Below are 15,948 nucleotides of genomic sequence, written 5' to 3'. Positions count from 1 at the left end.
GTCAATAATATCATTTTAAAATATCTTTTCTAACCAAAACATATCTTACTTGCATTTGCATTCAATATCCATTTATTCAGTCTAGATCCTATTTTTGCTTTTTACAATTTTAATTCCCCATCCATGTTCAAAATATCCCAATTATTTATAATTTCAAAACAAGTTATCTTTGGGTAACCAAACGTTTCCCCCTATTCAAAATTCTTAACATATTCTTCTTTCCATTTTTATACCAAGATATGATATTCTGATTACAAATCCTATCTATCTAATTATAATAATACTTCTATTTCTAACAATCTATTCTTAACCATATTCAAATCTCTAATTGATAATGTAACATTCCCTCTAACAGGTCAAAACTTTCAGTCTTACTCTTGCTTTCTTCCTTTGCCAACTAACTTTCCAAGTCAATACATTGGATCATCAAATAATTCTTCCTCTATTTTTATATATATTATATGAGTCAAGAGAATCAATTCAGTTAAGATATTTTTGAAAGAACCGGCCCATTGATATTCATTAAACAGCTTCCCTCCTTCTCCAATACCCCACAGTTCTATTGATAGCTTTCTCTTCCATTCCATCAGATTTCCTTCCTTGTCCTCCAGTAAATTCTGAGACTTTGATTTGTAGAATGTCTACTCCATTTCCAATATTCTCATTGTGTCTTCTAAGACTTCATTTATCTGAGTCTGGTCACAATTTTCTTCCTTCAGATCCTCAATATTTGTGTCAGCATTTTCTATTTTTCCTTCTGTTTTCTGAGTTGCTAGTTCCTTCTCTGTATTTATTTTCTGGGTTTGTAGATTAAAATTTTAAAAAATGTTCTTTTATCTCCTTTGTATTTCTTTTAAACTCATCACAAGCTAAAGCGATTGTTTCTTGTATTGATTTCAACATGGAGAAAATTTCTTTCTGTGATTCATCAGTATTTTCTTGATAATATGGCAAACTGAGGCTTCTGGAGACCTGTGTTAAAGATGGTTTTTCACCATTTAAAGTTAAGTAGGAAACATCCATTTTATTTTTTGTAAGTAGTCTTTATGAGTTTATCCAACCAACTAACTGTTCTTAAACCTCCCCTAAGCAGATATAAATAAAGTTCAAATTTTTCTGTCCAATGAGGAAGATATCCTTTCTGTCCAGGAAGAAAAAAAGAACCATTACAAGTTGTTTAATAATCAAGATTTATAGTCCAAAGTGTTCCAAAGTGTTCCATCATATCCGGCAATAGTATATATGTCTTCTTCAGGAAGATAGATCCACAATACAGTTTTAAAAGTCAGTATTTTTGTTCATAGTTCAGACAGGCCAATTTTAAAATGATATTATTGTTTCTGTCACACAGATAAGCAGTTCCAAGCCTGTTCCATTTTCTCAGCTGCAAATCTCAAAAATCAGAGCTTCAAGGCCAGCCAAAGTCTTATCTCACTCTGGGCTTCAAGCCAAGTTGCTTTTCGGCAAAAATAAATTGTAGTGCCATACATTCACCACTAGATGTCATCAATGCCATTTTTCAGTTCTTAAAACCAAAACTTATAAGCTTTTCCAGCCTTTTTTTTAAAGTCTTAAAAATCACTTTTAGTCTCCAAATTTCCAAGTCATATATATGTATTGGTTCCAAGTTAGTCTTATAGGTTTCTCCTTTTCCTCAGGTAATTGATTTGCCGCTTTCCTGAGGGAATGGGGTGGAATTTCCCTTTTCCTTGTCTTCGGGGGGGAGTGCTTTAGGCAGATATTCAGGAAAAGGTTTTAAATTCATAAAGAGAGGCTTAGATATCACCCGGTTTCATCCACGTTGCTATAAACTTGCTTGGTAGTGCTTGGTGTCTTCCAAATGTAGCCAGTCTTTCCCCTGCTGGTTTGGAGGGCTTCCTCGGATCAAATGGGGGGGCTGCCACCCCCCCATGATCAAACAATCATGCCACCTCTACGGGGTGGCTTTTGACCTTTTTCAGGGTCCCACAGCGGGACGAAATCAAACGCGGAAGACAGAGCTCGTCTTCCAGCATCTGCCTCGCTGTGACGCCACAACTGGAAGCCTGAAAATATTTTATTTCTAAATGACCTTTCATTTCAGAGTGGTTTATGAGGAAAAAACAACACCCCTCTTAGGAACTGTATAATATCCTGAAAGGCTGCAGTAAGAGGAAGAGATTCTGAGGAAAAGGCATACTTTTTTTTTGAAGAGACCTGGGACTTCAAAATTTGGAATGAATCTCACATGCCATTGTGAGAATAAAGGGAAGCATGGACCACAGCAGAACGCAGAAGAAATCCTTGTGCAGTAGAGTCCAGGATTGCAAGCAGCAAGAATAGAGAGACTGAAATCTGGGAGGTTATGTAAAGGAGACTGGCCAAGACGAGTTTGTTTCAAGAGAAAATAATTTATGTATCTCAGTGTTGAACAGTGGAGTCCTTGGTGCTCCCAGATCTTGCAGATGTTTCATAAACCAACTACGTAACATCCTTTGTGCATAGCACTGAAGTTACCTACTTGGGTAGGGAAATGTCTGCAAGAAAACAACCATGCTCACAGAGCATCAAGGATTCCCAGTAATCTCACATGCTAAAATTATTACTGTTCAGTCTGAATAGTTCAGCAATAAAAGAGAATGAAGATATCCTGGATGACCAAGATACGGGATAGTTTTTGGTTATCTTACTTCTGTTTCGCGTGTTTCTGTTTCCAGATTATCAACTTTATTTTATGTTTCTCACAAATTGGTGGAAAAGGAGAGATTCTAGGTTTCTCAGTGTTCAGAGTGGTGTATGTTTTTTTGCACTTTAAAATTAAGCATATTTCAAAATAAATTATTTATTTATTACTAGCTGTACCCAGCCACGCGTTGCTGTGGCTCAGTCTGGTAAAAGCGTGTGTTGCTTTTATGTCCAACAGATGGCACTGTTTTTTTTAAAAAAGCATGTTTTTACCTGTCACAGGTGTGACATCTATATAATATAGGTATATAAAAACACGCACGTATTCGAATGCAACATTGTGTCAAAATTTCAAAGCAATCGGTGAAGAACTTTCGGAGATTTAAGATTTTGAACAAACGAACATTTACATTTTTATTTATATAGATTTCAGGTATGTTCCTGAGCTCACCAAATTAATTAATAATGTTTTGAAAATGATTTTTACCTTAAAAGTTACATTTAAAAAAAAACCCAAAAACAAACAGCTCCCATATGATGCAAACACGAACTTCCAAAGTGATCACATAATATAGTCAAATAACTACCTGGGGATTGCATTAAATCAGCGTAGTGTGGAACCAGCTGTTGCACATGAGAATCAGCAACATGAAACACGGTAAAACATAGCCTTCCCTACAATGTTTATTGATTAGATTGAGGACCACCGCCACATCTGTCTCTATTTTTGCTCTGTTGCAATCTTCAGGGAATATCATGCCTTGGCATGGTGCATGTCAGAATAAACAGAGTGCTGACTGGCAATTTCATGGGCTGTGCAATGGGCATTATCCTCTGATATTAAAAAGTAAATTCCAAAAGTTCAAAGGACTATTTAAATGTTTTTGTAGGTCTGCCTTCTAGGTTCTTGAACCAGTTGTTTGATCCCTGGTTAAGAAAAATAAACAGAAAATTTAATGGAGTCAATAGGAGGGAAAGAGGATCCAAAATGAAGGGCTCATGTCCGAATCAAGGGGTAAAATAAGGTGAAATTCCAGCATCGCAAAGGGTAACGATATTGGGGTACAGGAAGAAAGGGATACATACATTGCATAAATTTAAGGAGTGGATCTCAGTACACTGAATTCTGACATTTTAAAAAGAAATGAAGGGTTCTCATCTCTGCTGCAAATGGGCAGAGACCAGACTAAATTCCTTTCAGTTGCAAAGGAGTGGCCCAGGAGACCTGCACATAAGTGAATTCACACATGAAACCACCAAAGGAACGACTGAGTTCACATACTGATCTTGTGACTTGCTTCTCTCTGGCTCAATGCATTTAATTTTGAGAACATACTTCATGTTTTAGTGTGCCGATTGAGCCCACTTACATGTGGGTTACTGCCATTAGGATTTCTGGGGAAGGTCAAAGTCTGCAGGATGGTAGGCTTTGACTGGCACCTGGCACCTGCTGTCCTGTAGATGTTGACTTTTCCCCCAGATGTTGCTGGTTTATTTAGCACGTGATGGTTGAACAAACCATGGGATAGTCCAAAGTAAGAAAAGGTTTCCATATCTCTTTTTCCATGGTAAAATTTAGATCATCTTGCTGACCTAAAGCTCCTCTTTTAAGCTTCATGGTGGGACATCAGAGGTAGGGTCTATATAACAGATTCAGCCATAATGATATCTCCTTAGTTTAGCCACTGGGGTTTTTCATGAGGTTGCCTGCTGTGTACATACAGTCAAATTGTTTATTTAATACCTCATAATTAAATAATACATCATTTCCCATAGTAGATGAATCCAGGCAGTATTACATTCATAAAAATACTATCTGCAATATTTTCTGGATGCAGGGTTCTAGACTAATGATGTGTACCTGTTGGGATTACTAATGGAAGTGGCCATCTGAAGGGGGGCGGTCATCCCTTCAGAGATGGCAGAGATTCTCCAGGGATTCAGGAATGCTCTTCTTTATTGAAGGGGAGAATAACAGAATCTTAAATGCCTCTCAGATCTTAGGTATAGCAAAAGATCAGGTTATTTCAGTTCTTTATACCTAACAAAAGGTCAGGATTTTGTCATGTTTCGTCTTTGTGGTGCAGTCTTTTCCATAAACCCCCTTTAAAGATTTGTTCCTCTCTCCCTCTTTTCCATGGCTTGGCCTATATTCCTTCCTACAACTATGCCTTTTTTAGTAACCATGTCATCCTAGAAAGAAAACTCCTGATGGGCTGAAAACATCCTGCAGAAAGCACAGCTGCCCAACACAGTCCTTTCAGCAGTCCCAAGAAGGCTCCGCACCCATTTGCACTATTCCGGTGACCCTGAGGACACAGATAAACCTCCAGGTGGCCTCAATGGCTCCATAAAAGAATGCAAATGACCACCATCCAGTCAGAACTGAAGAAGCTTCTTGGATGAGAAGTAAAATGGCTTCAAAGAAAAAACAAGGAAGAGCAGTTGCCTCTTGAAAAAGCACCTTTGGATTGGACTGTATTTCTTGATGTTCTCTGAGCTTGGTGATTTTGGTTTGTTAGATATTTCATTACCCAAGACCATCTCTGAATTCTTCTACCAACCAGCATCAGACTGGAGCCCCCCCCCCCAAACTAACTCAATTTGGATTTTTTTCTTCTTCTGTTTAATTCTGTTCTGCTGGGACTGCGCCTGCGATTTTTTTGTCAAGGTTTTTCTGAAGAGGCTTCCCATTATTCTATCATCCATTAACACCTGATGAAGGAGATGCCTCTTGATCCGAAGTTCAAAGCACATTTATAACTCTCTAGCTGGCATAGTCAGCCCTGTTGGCAAAGCTTGAATTGTGCACGAAATGCTGACTGAGTTTCTCATGCGCAAACCAATCAAGCAGGCTGTTTTGCAGGACAGACTGAGGCACACACTAGTAACTAGTAAGCATTTAATGGTGACAAGGAAATTGGGAAATTATCAACCTTTTTGAATAAACAAAGTTCCAGTCTGCAACATAATTCTTAATGGAGAGTGTTCTGGATCCCTAACTAAAATGCTTTGTAATTCAAGACCAGACAGATAACTCAACGAAGATGGTTTTAAACAAATATTTATTCCAGGAATACTTGGCAGAACTCAAGATATTGTAGTTTCATCTGGATGTTGTATATTTGTCCATCTTTGTAGGTAAAATCAGTAATTCCTCTATATTCACTTTAGCCTTGTTACAGATGATGTCCATGCGTGCGGCATGGTTAGTTTCGCACAAAGACAATTAAATACGAGCTGGCATGTAGCCAGGATATCCTGTGATGAACTTAGTAGTCCCTCCCACTGACTTGTTAACATAGGATTCACTGAACAGCTAAAACTACATTACCCATAAGCCATCTCTTAAGGAGACAGCATTTAACCCTATAAATGCCAAACATTCTAACATACAGATCTATATGCTCTGGTCAGGGTTATATTGATCCAGCACAGAGAGTGCTTGTGTCATAGTTAGGGAACCAATGGTCTACACCAGGGGTAGGCAAACTTGGCTTTGCTGGCTGAGGAATCCTGGGAGTTGAAGTCCACAAGTCATAAAAGAGCCAAGGTTGCCAACCCCTGGTCTAGACTCTAGAGAGATCTCCTTCACTGCATGAATTCAGGTGGAATTTAGGAGACTCTTTTTCTAGGATGCATTAAATGGGATTTCGCAGTTCGACTTGTGGTCTAATTCAGTATTTTACAACCTTGGTAACGTTATTATAGGTGGACTTCAATGCTTGGAATTCCCTAGCCACTGTATGCAAATTCTGGTTTAAATAGTCACTCACAATTTTGTAATGTTCTTTACTCTTGCTGTATCTTTTTTTTTTAGGCAGACAAAGAGATGGTGCAATGTGCAGCTAGAAAATAGAGGTATGCATCGTATGAGGAGTATTGAAATATTTGGATTTCTATTATATCAAATAACTTCTACTAGCCAATTTCAAAGAGCATTTTCCTCCAAGCTCTAAGTTTGAAACGTTCAGGGGGAAAAAAAATCAGGTGTCCATAGCCACTTATATATTATTTATTTTTTTTCAAATGTTCATCGCTACCGATGATCTTAATTTGTCTGCTCCTTACAACAGGAAAATGCCTATCATCGCCACAGGATTCTGTGCAGGATTCTGTGCCTCTGCTTCCAAAGTGAAAGTGGAAACAAACAAACAAACCTGATTTCTGAAATAACCACTGCAAAGACTGCCATGCTACATAGTTATTTTTATTGAATATTTTTTTTAATATTGCCTTGAGCATTAAAAATAGCTGCTGTTCTTGATAATCTGTGATGAGAGAGGGAGGGAGGCTTCTTCTGAATTAAGCTTTCAGTGTTATACATCAATCTTAGCTCAAGAGGTTTTAGCTTTCGGCAGGGCTTTTTTTCTCGGAGAAAAGGTGGCGGAACTCAAACCTGGCCACGCCCTCATCAAACCCTAGGACCGCCCCTTTAGAGAACAGGAATGCAAGTAAAATTTGGGAGGGGCTATTTCCGGTGCGGCCGGCCCGAAAAAAGGTGCCGGAACGCGGTTCCGCCGCGTTCCAGCTGAAAAAAAGCCCTGGCTTTCGGCGGGGAGGGTAGTTGAAGGCCGTAGACATTTATTGCAACGTCTCCTGGGCATTCAGATGATCCAGAAAACTCTTTGGGGAAGGGAGGAATGTTTGGCACGACTTGCCTGACTGAGAAAGAAGACTGGTGTTTCTGATAAAGCAAAAGACACAGAAAAGTTGCTTAGACACTTGACCATATCTGGATGATAGATTATGCTTACTTATTTCATGAAATGTCCAAGACAGCTGGTGTTCATAACTTCTGGATGCAACAAGGGGGAGGCCTTTCCAACTGTACTTCCTCATAGGTAGATCTTAATTATTGTCAGTCTTCTTACTAGGTGGATGGGCAGGAAACACGTCCAGAGGAGCTGATTCTGCTTTGCTCTAAGGCTACATTGAGAGAAATGTGCTAATCCAGTGATGGCGAACCTTTTAGAGACTGAATGCCCAAAGTGCAACCCAAAACCCACTTATGCATTGTCGAGTGCCGGGTGGGTGTGGCCCATTGGGTGGGCGTGGCCAATTCGGTGGGCATGGCTGTGGTGGTAACGGCAGACTGGGTGGGACTAAAAAGTTCAATCAATCAATTCCAACTTTGCAATAACTTTTTTTTCCCCGCGAGAAGTTGAAATTGACTGATTGAACCTTTTTTTTTTTTTGCGCATGGCGGCGGAGGCCTAAAGCGAAAAGGTTTTATAAAACCCAGCTGAAGGCCTAGGACTGGGGCGATGATGCGCATGCCCACAGAGAGGGCTCTGAGTGCCGCCTCTGGCACCCGTGCCATAGGTTCACCACCACTGTGCTAATCTGAAAGTATATATTCCCCAAATCTCCCATCTTCTTTATAGCCCAAGAAACTAGAGAGGGTCCCCTCTGAGTTTCCTTGTCCATCCATTATGCAACTGCTGGTTATCTGACCATTCCCTAAGAAGCATCTCTTCGTCCCATCTCCCAAGGTCTTTCCCACATACCATTACAATTACCTATGAACATTTTTCTCTACTTATTTAATTAGGGGGAGGGGATGTTGTTCAATTTCACTTCATTTCATCACTGTATTTTAAGAGTTATAAACTGCCTCACCCCGGGGGCTTTAGACAGAATTTAAAATTGTAATATAATAAAAGATCATTATTGAAATAATAGTAACTCACAAAAAATCTTATTCGGCAGGACTTCGTCTGCCTGATTCATCAAACCATGTCTTCCCTAATGATTTATTGTTATCATTTGAAAAATCTGTTGGTTTGTTGGAGGAAGTTTGGTCAATGTGTTTTAAACTGTAAACTTTGTTCAACAACCCAGGAATGAATATTTTCTGCAGATGATTGCTGTCTGAGGAGCTTACCGGACGCGGGAAGAAATTGCAGCTTACAGTGACCATTTTCTTAAATTGGTTTAAAACAGAGCCTTTGCATAGGCCTCTCTCCTAGAGCAAAAGAGAAAGTTTTCATCAACAAAACCCAAAAAATTTAACCTGCCAAGATTTCTAATATGCAATGGGGTAACAGTGGTTGTTCAGATGTTCTGTATCAAAGGGAGTTCTCCCTGTGGTTGGCATGCCATTTCTTCTTCCTCAAAATTCTGTGATCCCACTAGAGTGAACGAAGCCTCCATGGGAAGGCTGAATTCTTGTGCTATGCTTCTTAGAAGTCCTCTCACACTGTATCATGGTTTGGTATGCTGGCTTGACAGCCGCAGATAGGAAGGTATTACAGAGGGTGGTGAGCACAGCACAAAACATTGTGGGCTGCTCCCTGACACCACTGGATGACATCGCCAGGGCCCCTTGCCTTGGAAGAGTGAGGAAAATTCTCAGGGATGACTCACACCCTGGTTGGTACCTCTTTCACAAAGAAGAGGGAGTCAAGCTGTTCTCCAAAGCACCTGAAGGCAGGACAAGAAGCAACGGATGGAAACTAATCAAAGAGAGAAGCAACCTAGAACTAAGGAGAAACTTCCTGACAATTAACCAGTGGAACAACCTGCCTCCAGAAATGAATGCTCCAACACTGGAAGTTTTTAAGAAGTGACTGGACAGCCACTTGTCCGAAATGGTATAGGGCACGGGTCAGCAACCCGCGGCTCCGGAGCCGCATGTGGCTCTTTGAGCCTTCCCCTGCAGCTCCCAGCCTCCTCTGCCATTTGCAGAGAGAGACAGAGAGAGGCACTTGCGCTTCCCTTCTCTCTCTCTCTCTCTCTCTCCCTCCCTCCCTCCCTCTCTCTCTCTCTCTCTCTCCCCCTCTCCCCCCTCTCTCTCCCGCCCCGCTCTCTCTCTCACTGAGTGGGGGAAAAGGTCTGGCAGGGCAGGAGCCAGCCCAATAAGAATGTGTGTCAGCTTGTTGGAGAACAGCGTGAAGCCATTTTGCCAGGTGAGCAGAAGATCGGAGAGAGGGAGAGAGGGGGGGAGAGAGAGAGAGAAAGAGAGAGGGAGAGAGGAAAGAGAGAGAGGGAAAGAGAAAGAGAGAGAGAGAGAGAGAGAATTCATGCACAGCACCCTCTATTTCTTTTTAATTAAACTCTTCAATCAAGCCCCCCTTCTGGCGCGTGCGCGTGCATGTGTGAGTTTTGCAGCTCCCAGTGTTTTCTTTTCTGTGGGAAATGGGTCCAAGTGGCTCTTTGAGTGTTTATGGTTGCCAACCCCTGGTATAGGGTTTCCTGCCTGAGCAGGGGGTTGGATTAGATGACCTCCAAGGTACCTTGCAACTTTACTAGTATTATTATTATTATTATTATTATTATTATTATTATTATTATTATTATTATTATTATTATTATTATTATTATTATTATTATTATTATTATTATTATTATTATTATTATTATTACTCTCCTACCATCTGGTAGGAGATATAGAAATATAGCCAGCCATACCAACAGGCTGAAGAATAGCTTCTATCCATGGGTTGTCAGGCTCTTGAACGGGACATAGCTTTATTCATGATAGACTCGTGAGGCCGGTGTGCTGTGCAATTATCTCACAGGGTGTAATAAGTTGCTGGGTTTGTAGTCACTGTGAGTTGTTGCGGGGGGCACGGAGGGAGGCTCAGCCAGTCTCATTGTATACATGTTGTACTTTGATAATAAAGGTTCATTCATTCATTAGAATTTTAAATTCCATCTTTTCAACCATTCTATGGATTTCTTGAAGCAGATTTTCCAGAATAGGAAATGCATTTTGGCGTTCCAGATATGAATTTTGTTATTTTAATTATTACATTCCTATAGCTATATACTCTCTGGTCGTTGGAGAATTCTCCTGCAACATTTTGGAAACTGATAACTAACTTTATGGTTCATAAATTGGCTTGGAAAATAATAAGTTACTAAGTTTGAATTCAGATGCAAACTAACTGGAACAGCCTTCTTCTTTCAGTTCTTAAGTGAGGTCCAACATTTAAGCTTGGAGTTTTCTGAGATGATAAGAAGATTCCAGCTAGGAAATGGAGTTTGGTTTAGACTAGAAGAATACCAAAGACCATTCCAATCTAACTCTATGCCTCTTCTCCATTTCTAAAAGATGGACATGTAGAATATGTCCTCGTATTGAATTAGAAAAGCATGGTCTTTTATGATTTATAAAAAAAACTGCATCCAGTTTTGGTCACCACGATGTAAAAAAGATGTTGAGACTCTAGAAAGAGTACAGAGAAGAGCAACAAAGATGATTAGGGGACTGGAGGCTAAAGCATATAAGGAACGGTTGCTGGAATTGGGTATGTCTAGTTTAATGAAGAGAAGGACGAGGGGGGACATGATAGCAGTGTTCCAGTATCTCAGGGGTTGCCACAAAGAAGAGGGAGTCAAGCTATTCTCCAAAGCGCCTGAAGGCAGGACAAGAAGCAACGGATGGAAACTAATCAAGGAGAGAAGCAACCTAGAACTAAGGAGAAACTTCCTGACAGTTAGAACAATTAACCAGTGGAACAACCTGCCTCCAGAAGCGGTGAATGCTCCAACACTGGAGGTTTTTAAGAAGAAACTGGACAGCCATTTGTCCGAAATGGTATAGGGTTTCCTGCCTGAGCAGGAGGTTGGACTAGATGACCTCCAAGATCCCTTCCAACATTATTATTATTATTATTATTATTATTATTATTATTATTATTATTATTATTATTATTATTATTATTATTATTATTATTATTATTATTATTATTATTATAGATGTTCATCTCTTATGATTTGGGGTGGAATCTCAGAGACCTGAGAAAATCTGGCAGCTTAAAACAGAATAAAAACATAAGTATAAAACTTTAAAAACTTTAAAATCAAGATCAGCAGCAATGAAATAAAAGTTAAACCAAAAACACCAACAGTACGCAGTGGACTTTTGTCTCTCACTCAGTCAACCGCCATCACCCTCTTATTACTTCTATTGGTTTTGATGTCGATTTATTATAGCTAATATTAGCATCTTCTCCCAACTGTTCTTCATTTATAAAGATGGCTTCCTTCAAAATCCTAAAATCAGGTCAGCAAAACTGTGCTCCTGTGTTCAGTTAAGAGTGTATGTCCAAACTAATGAGCTTTTGTGTGTGAGTTTTCCTTATCATTTTGTGTCCCCTGGGACTTTAAGAGCCTAGAGACCACAACTATCATATGGGGGGGGGGGAAGAGAAACTATGAAGTTGCAGGCTGTGAATGTTAGTCAAGAGAGAAAGGGTGTTAAGTTGGAGAACTGAGGAAGTTGTGCATAAAGGAGGTAAAGCTGCACATAAATGGTTAGTGTAGCCAAACACCCTTAAAAACTTTTCAGATTAGCTATAGTCATTCAGCTCTATGTAATTGTTTTCCCTTCATCCCTACAAGCTGAGAAGGACTGAGAGCTTGAGAAGCAAATGGGAATAAGATAGCAAACAATCAATCAGAATAGAGCTGGGAGGGGTCTTGGAGGCCTTATAGTCCAACCTCCTGTTCAAGCAGGAGACCCTATACTATTTCAGACAAGTGACTATCCAGTCTCTTCTTAAAAGCCTCCAGTGATGAAGCACCCACAGCTTCTGAAGGCAAGCTGTTCCACTAGTTAGTTGTCCTCACTATTAGGAAGTTTCTCCTTAATTCCAAGTTGCTCATTCTCCTTAATTCCAGGATGCTCCTTCCATCCATTGTTTCTTCACCTGCCCTCTGGTGCTTTAAAAAGTAAGTTGACCCCCTCCTTTTTGTGGCAGCCTCTCAAATACCGGAATACTGCTATCATGTCACCCTTAGTCCTTCTTTACTTGACTGGCCATATTCAAACCCTGCAACCATTCTTCATATGTTTTGGTTTCCAGGCCTTTAATCATCTTAGTTGCTCTTCTTTGCACTTTTTCCAAAGTCTCAACATCTTTTTTGTAATGTGGTGACCAAAACTGGATGCGGCATTCCAGATGTGGTCTTACTAAGGCTTTATAAAGTAGTACTAATATTTCACGTGATTTTGATTCTATGCCTCTGTTTGTACAACCAAGTATTCTATTAGCTTTTTGGCTGCTGCCGCATGCGCTGACTCATGTTTAAGTGATCCCCCACTAGGATTCCAAGGTCTCTTTCACAATTACTGTTTTTGAGCCAGGTTCTGCCTAATCTGTACTAGTGCCTTTGGTTTTTCCTGCCTAGGTGTAAAACCTTGCTTTTCTCCACATTAAATTTCATTTTGTTGAAACACTAGCAGTGGAATGTTGGAGCAGCATCCTATGCTTAGGGAGGAATGGGTGGGAAAAATATACACCAAGTGTAACTTGAAAGAAAATTTTGGCCTGGGTAAAGGAATAGGATTAGAGTTGGTCTCTGACAGAAGGCCACCTGAAGAGACTAGAAGCATTTGAAATGTGGATTTACAGGCGGCTGTTACATATAAGCTGGGTTGACAAGATCAGAAATGAGGAGGTGATAAGCCGCCTGGGAAAGCCAAGGGAAATCATCAAAACAATTAAAAACCAAAAATTAGAATATTTCGGACATGTGATGCGACACCCAGAAAAATACGGCATACTCCATTTAATCCTCCAGGGAAAGATGGAAGGCAAACGAGGTCCAGGCAGAAGAAGAACATCGTGGCTTCAAAATCTAAGGGACCGGTTTGGACAAAACTCAGCAGCACTTTTTCGTGCGGCTGCTGATAAAAACAGGATCACCAACATGATCGCCAATGTCCAATAACGGATATGGCACAAGAAGAAGAAGAGAGGAGAAAGTTTTACTACTATCTTTACTGATAAGAAAGGTGGATAGTTAAGCAATCAATGCAACAGGGAAATTTGTAACCTTCTTGAGTACTGTAAATAATATCTTTGTCATTTATTAATATAGATATATTAAGCCAATCTAAATGTTGTATAAATGCAGCCACTGGGCCAGCAGACATTAATGAATAAAGAACATGATTCTGTTTGAGCAGTTGAAAATTTGGTTCTTGAGAAAGAATGCATTGAGCCATGATGTCAATTCAAGTTTAATGCAAGATTATGAATACTTACTGCAGTTTCATATGGGAGGAGAGGGCACTGAGTGACATCAGACACAGGTATACTTTTGAGACAGGAAGTCTCCTGGATGGTGTATTCTACGTAGTATGAAGAACCAGAATTCCACTGTAAAAAGTCATAAACTGTTAGAGCAGGTCACATTCTCTGCAGAAAATGTTCCTCATAATCTTGGGTGCCCTATCAATCTTTAATAACCTGAAGCCCTCCAGAGAGTCCCCATAATTCTTAGCACCAGGAGAACTGGAGAACTGGTAGGATGTGGTCAAACGTAATCAAGAAGAAGACACTGAAATATTCAGTAATCAAATTGAATGTAACATTGTCCAAAGATCAAATTCCTATCCATTTGAGAAACTGGATGTTCCTGAGAAGACTTCTAGCAGATAAAATTTAAAATCTTTCAAATCAGATTTCTGCAGACTTTGAGATTTATGCCAGGGGTCTTCAAACTTGGCCCTTTTATGACTTGTGGACGTCAACTCCCAGAATTCGTCAGCCAGCGTGCCTGGCTGAGGAATTCTGGGAGTTGAAGTCCCCAAATCATAAAAGAGCCAAATTTGAAGACCCCTGGTTTATGTACTTTCTTTGGCAATAATGTAGAAATCAATTATCCTCTTCTGGGATTATTTCTATTACCATTTTTAATTTTCTACATTTGACATAAACCCAGGCATTTGTAGCAGTTTCCATACAAATCAAAGATACAGCATCAGGTTTTTGCTCAAAAATACCTGAAACGTTCCTTTGGTGACATCGACAAGGGCAAAATAATGATAGTGATTATTTTCAGCATTGAATTTGGCCAGTGTCTCTCTTGCTGTCTTCTGAAAATCATCGTTAGACGGGTTTCCGGGCCTTGGACAGTCGGGGCAAAGACGTGTAATAACAGAACTAGCAACTTTAGAAAAGCAAAGAATTATTATTAAAAAAGGCGAGACAATACATTTGAATTTGAGCTTGTATATTTAAATGAACCAAAATACAGAAAACCTTGGATCAGCCTGAAAATAAACCATCTCTCTCAAACCTTTAACTCAGGGGTCCTCAAACCTGGTCACTTTAAGACTTGTGGACTTCAACTCCCAGAATTCCCCAGCCAACTCCCAGAATTCCCCAGCTAGCCTGATGCCTTATCCATAATATCAAACTGACTCTTAATCTGGATTACATTTTCTTTCACAGCAGAATCAGATTCTACAATGTGGTAACATCTGATGAATGAATATGTAAAGACTGAAGTAACTTTTATTCTGTGTCCTGATGAAGGAGGTGCCTCTTGATCCAAAGTTCAAACCACATTTGCAACAACTTCCAGCTCACACCATTCACTCTCTAGCTCAGTGGTTCTCAACCTTTTTAATGCCGCGATCCCAACCGGTCGTAAGTCGAGGACTAAACCGGTCGTAAGTCGAGGACTAAACCGGTCGTAAGTCGAGGACTACACAACCGGTCGTAAGTCGAGGACTTTCCCTGCCCGGGAGCACTGTGCATGCGTGGTTCCGCCCCCTGCGCCGGCCGAGGCGTAGCTGGCAAGCGGCAGAGACAGAGCAGGCCGACCACCAGCTGGCCCAGCCCAAGGGAGGTAAGGCACCCGCTGGAAAAGGGGAAAAAATGGCGGACAAAAAAATGGTGGACAGCCTTGCTTGGCGACCCCCGTGAAATGGTTGATCGACCCCAAATGGGGTCCCGACCCACAGGTTGAGAACCACTGCTCTAGCTGGCATAATCAGCCATGTTGGTAAAGCTTGAATCATTCACTAAATGCCTTTGAGGTTCTCATATGCTGAACTGCAAACAAATCAAGTGGGCTGTTTGGCAGAACAGACTGAGGCACAAACTAGTAACTGTTCTTAGTAACCTAACTTAGCAACAAAAGCATATAGTAGTTGCTTAGTAATTTTTCCTCGTTTCTCAAAGTTTAGGCTTCTTCCAAACATTTGTACTCATAAATTTATCCTGGAAGATCAGTTTTAGGAGGTTACAATATGGCATAATAAAGCAAAATAATCTTCAGTGAGAAACAATGCGTTAGAGTTAATATACATTTTAACAATAGCCCTTGCTGGCAGTGGTACGATTCAGCCAGTTCGCACCACTTTGGCAGAACTGGTAGCTAATTTTTTTGTCGCCCAGGTTCAGAATGGACTTCCAGAAGCGGCATCCACACAGAGAACCGGTTGTTCACATATTTGAATCCCACCACTGCTTGCTGGGTTTTAGAGATCAGTAAGGGCTAACCCCTACCCCTAGGCTGATAGTCACAAATGCATCATGA

General features: G+C 40.3%; 1 protein-coding gene across 1 annotated transcript in view; it reads right to left on the bottom strand.

The window, feature by feature from the left end:
- LOC114923017 (fetuin-B-like) overlaps positions 1–15,948 on the bottom strand; it is a 58,914-nt gene that overhangs the window by 3,184 nt on the left and 39,782 nt on the right. The gene's annotated exons all lie outside the window — the stretch shown is intronic.

The sequence above is a fragment of the Protobothrops mucrosquamatus genome, unplaced genomic scaffold, assembly GCF_001527695.2.
Source record: "Protobothrops mucrosquamatus isolate PMUCROS unplaced genomic scaffold, P.Mucros_1.0 scaffold1587, whole genome shotgun sequence".
Taxonomy (NCBI): Eukaryota; Metazoa; Chordata; class Lepidosauria; order Squamata; family Viperidae; genus Protobothrops; species Protobothrops mucrosquamatus.
The sequence above is the reverse complement of the archived record's forward strand: the minus strand, read 5'-3'. Positions and strand labels throughout refer to the sequence as shown.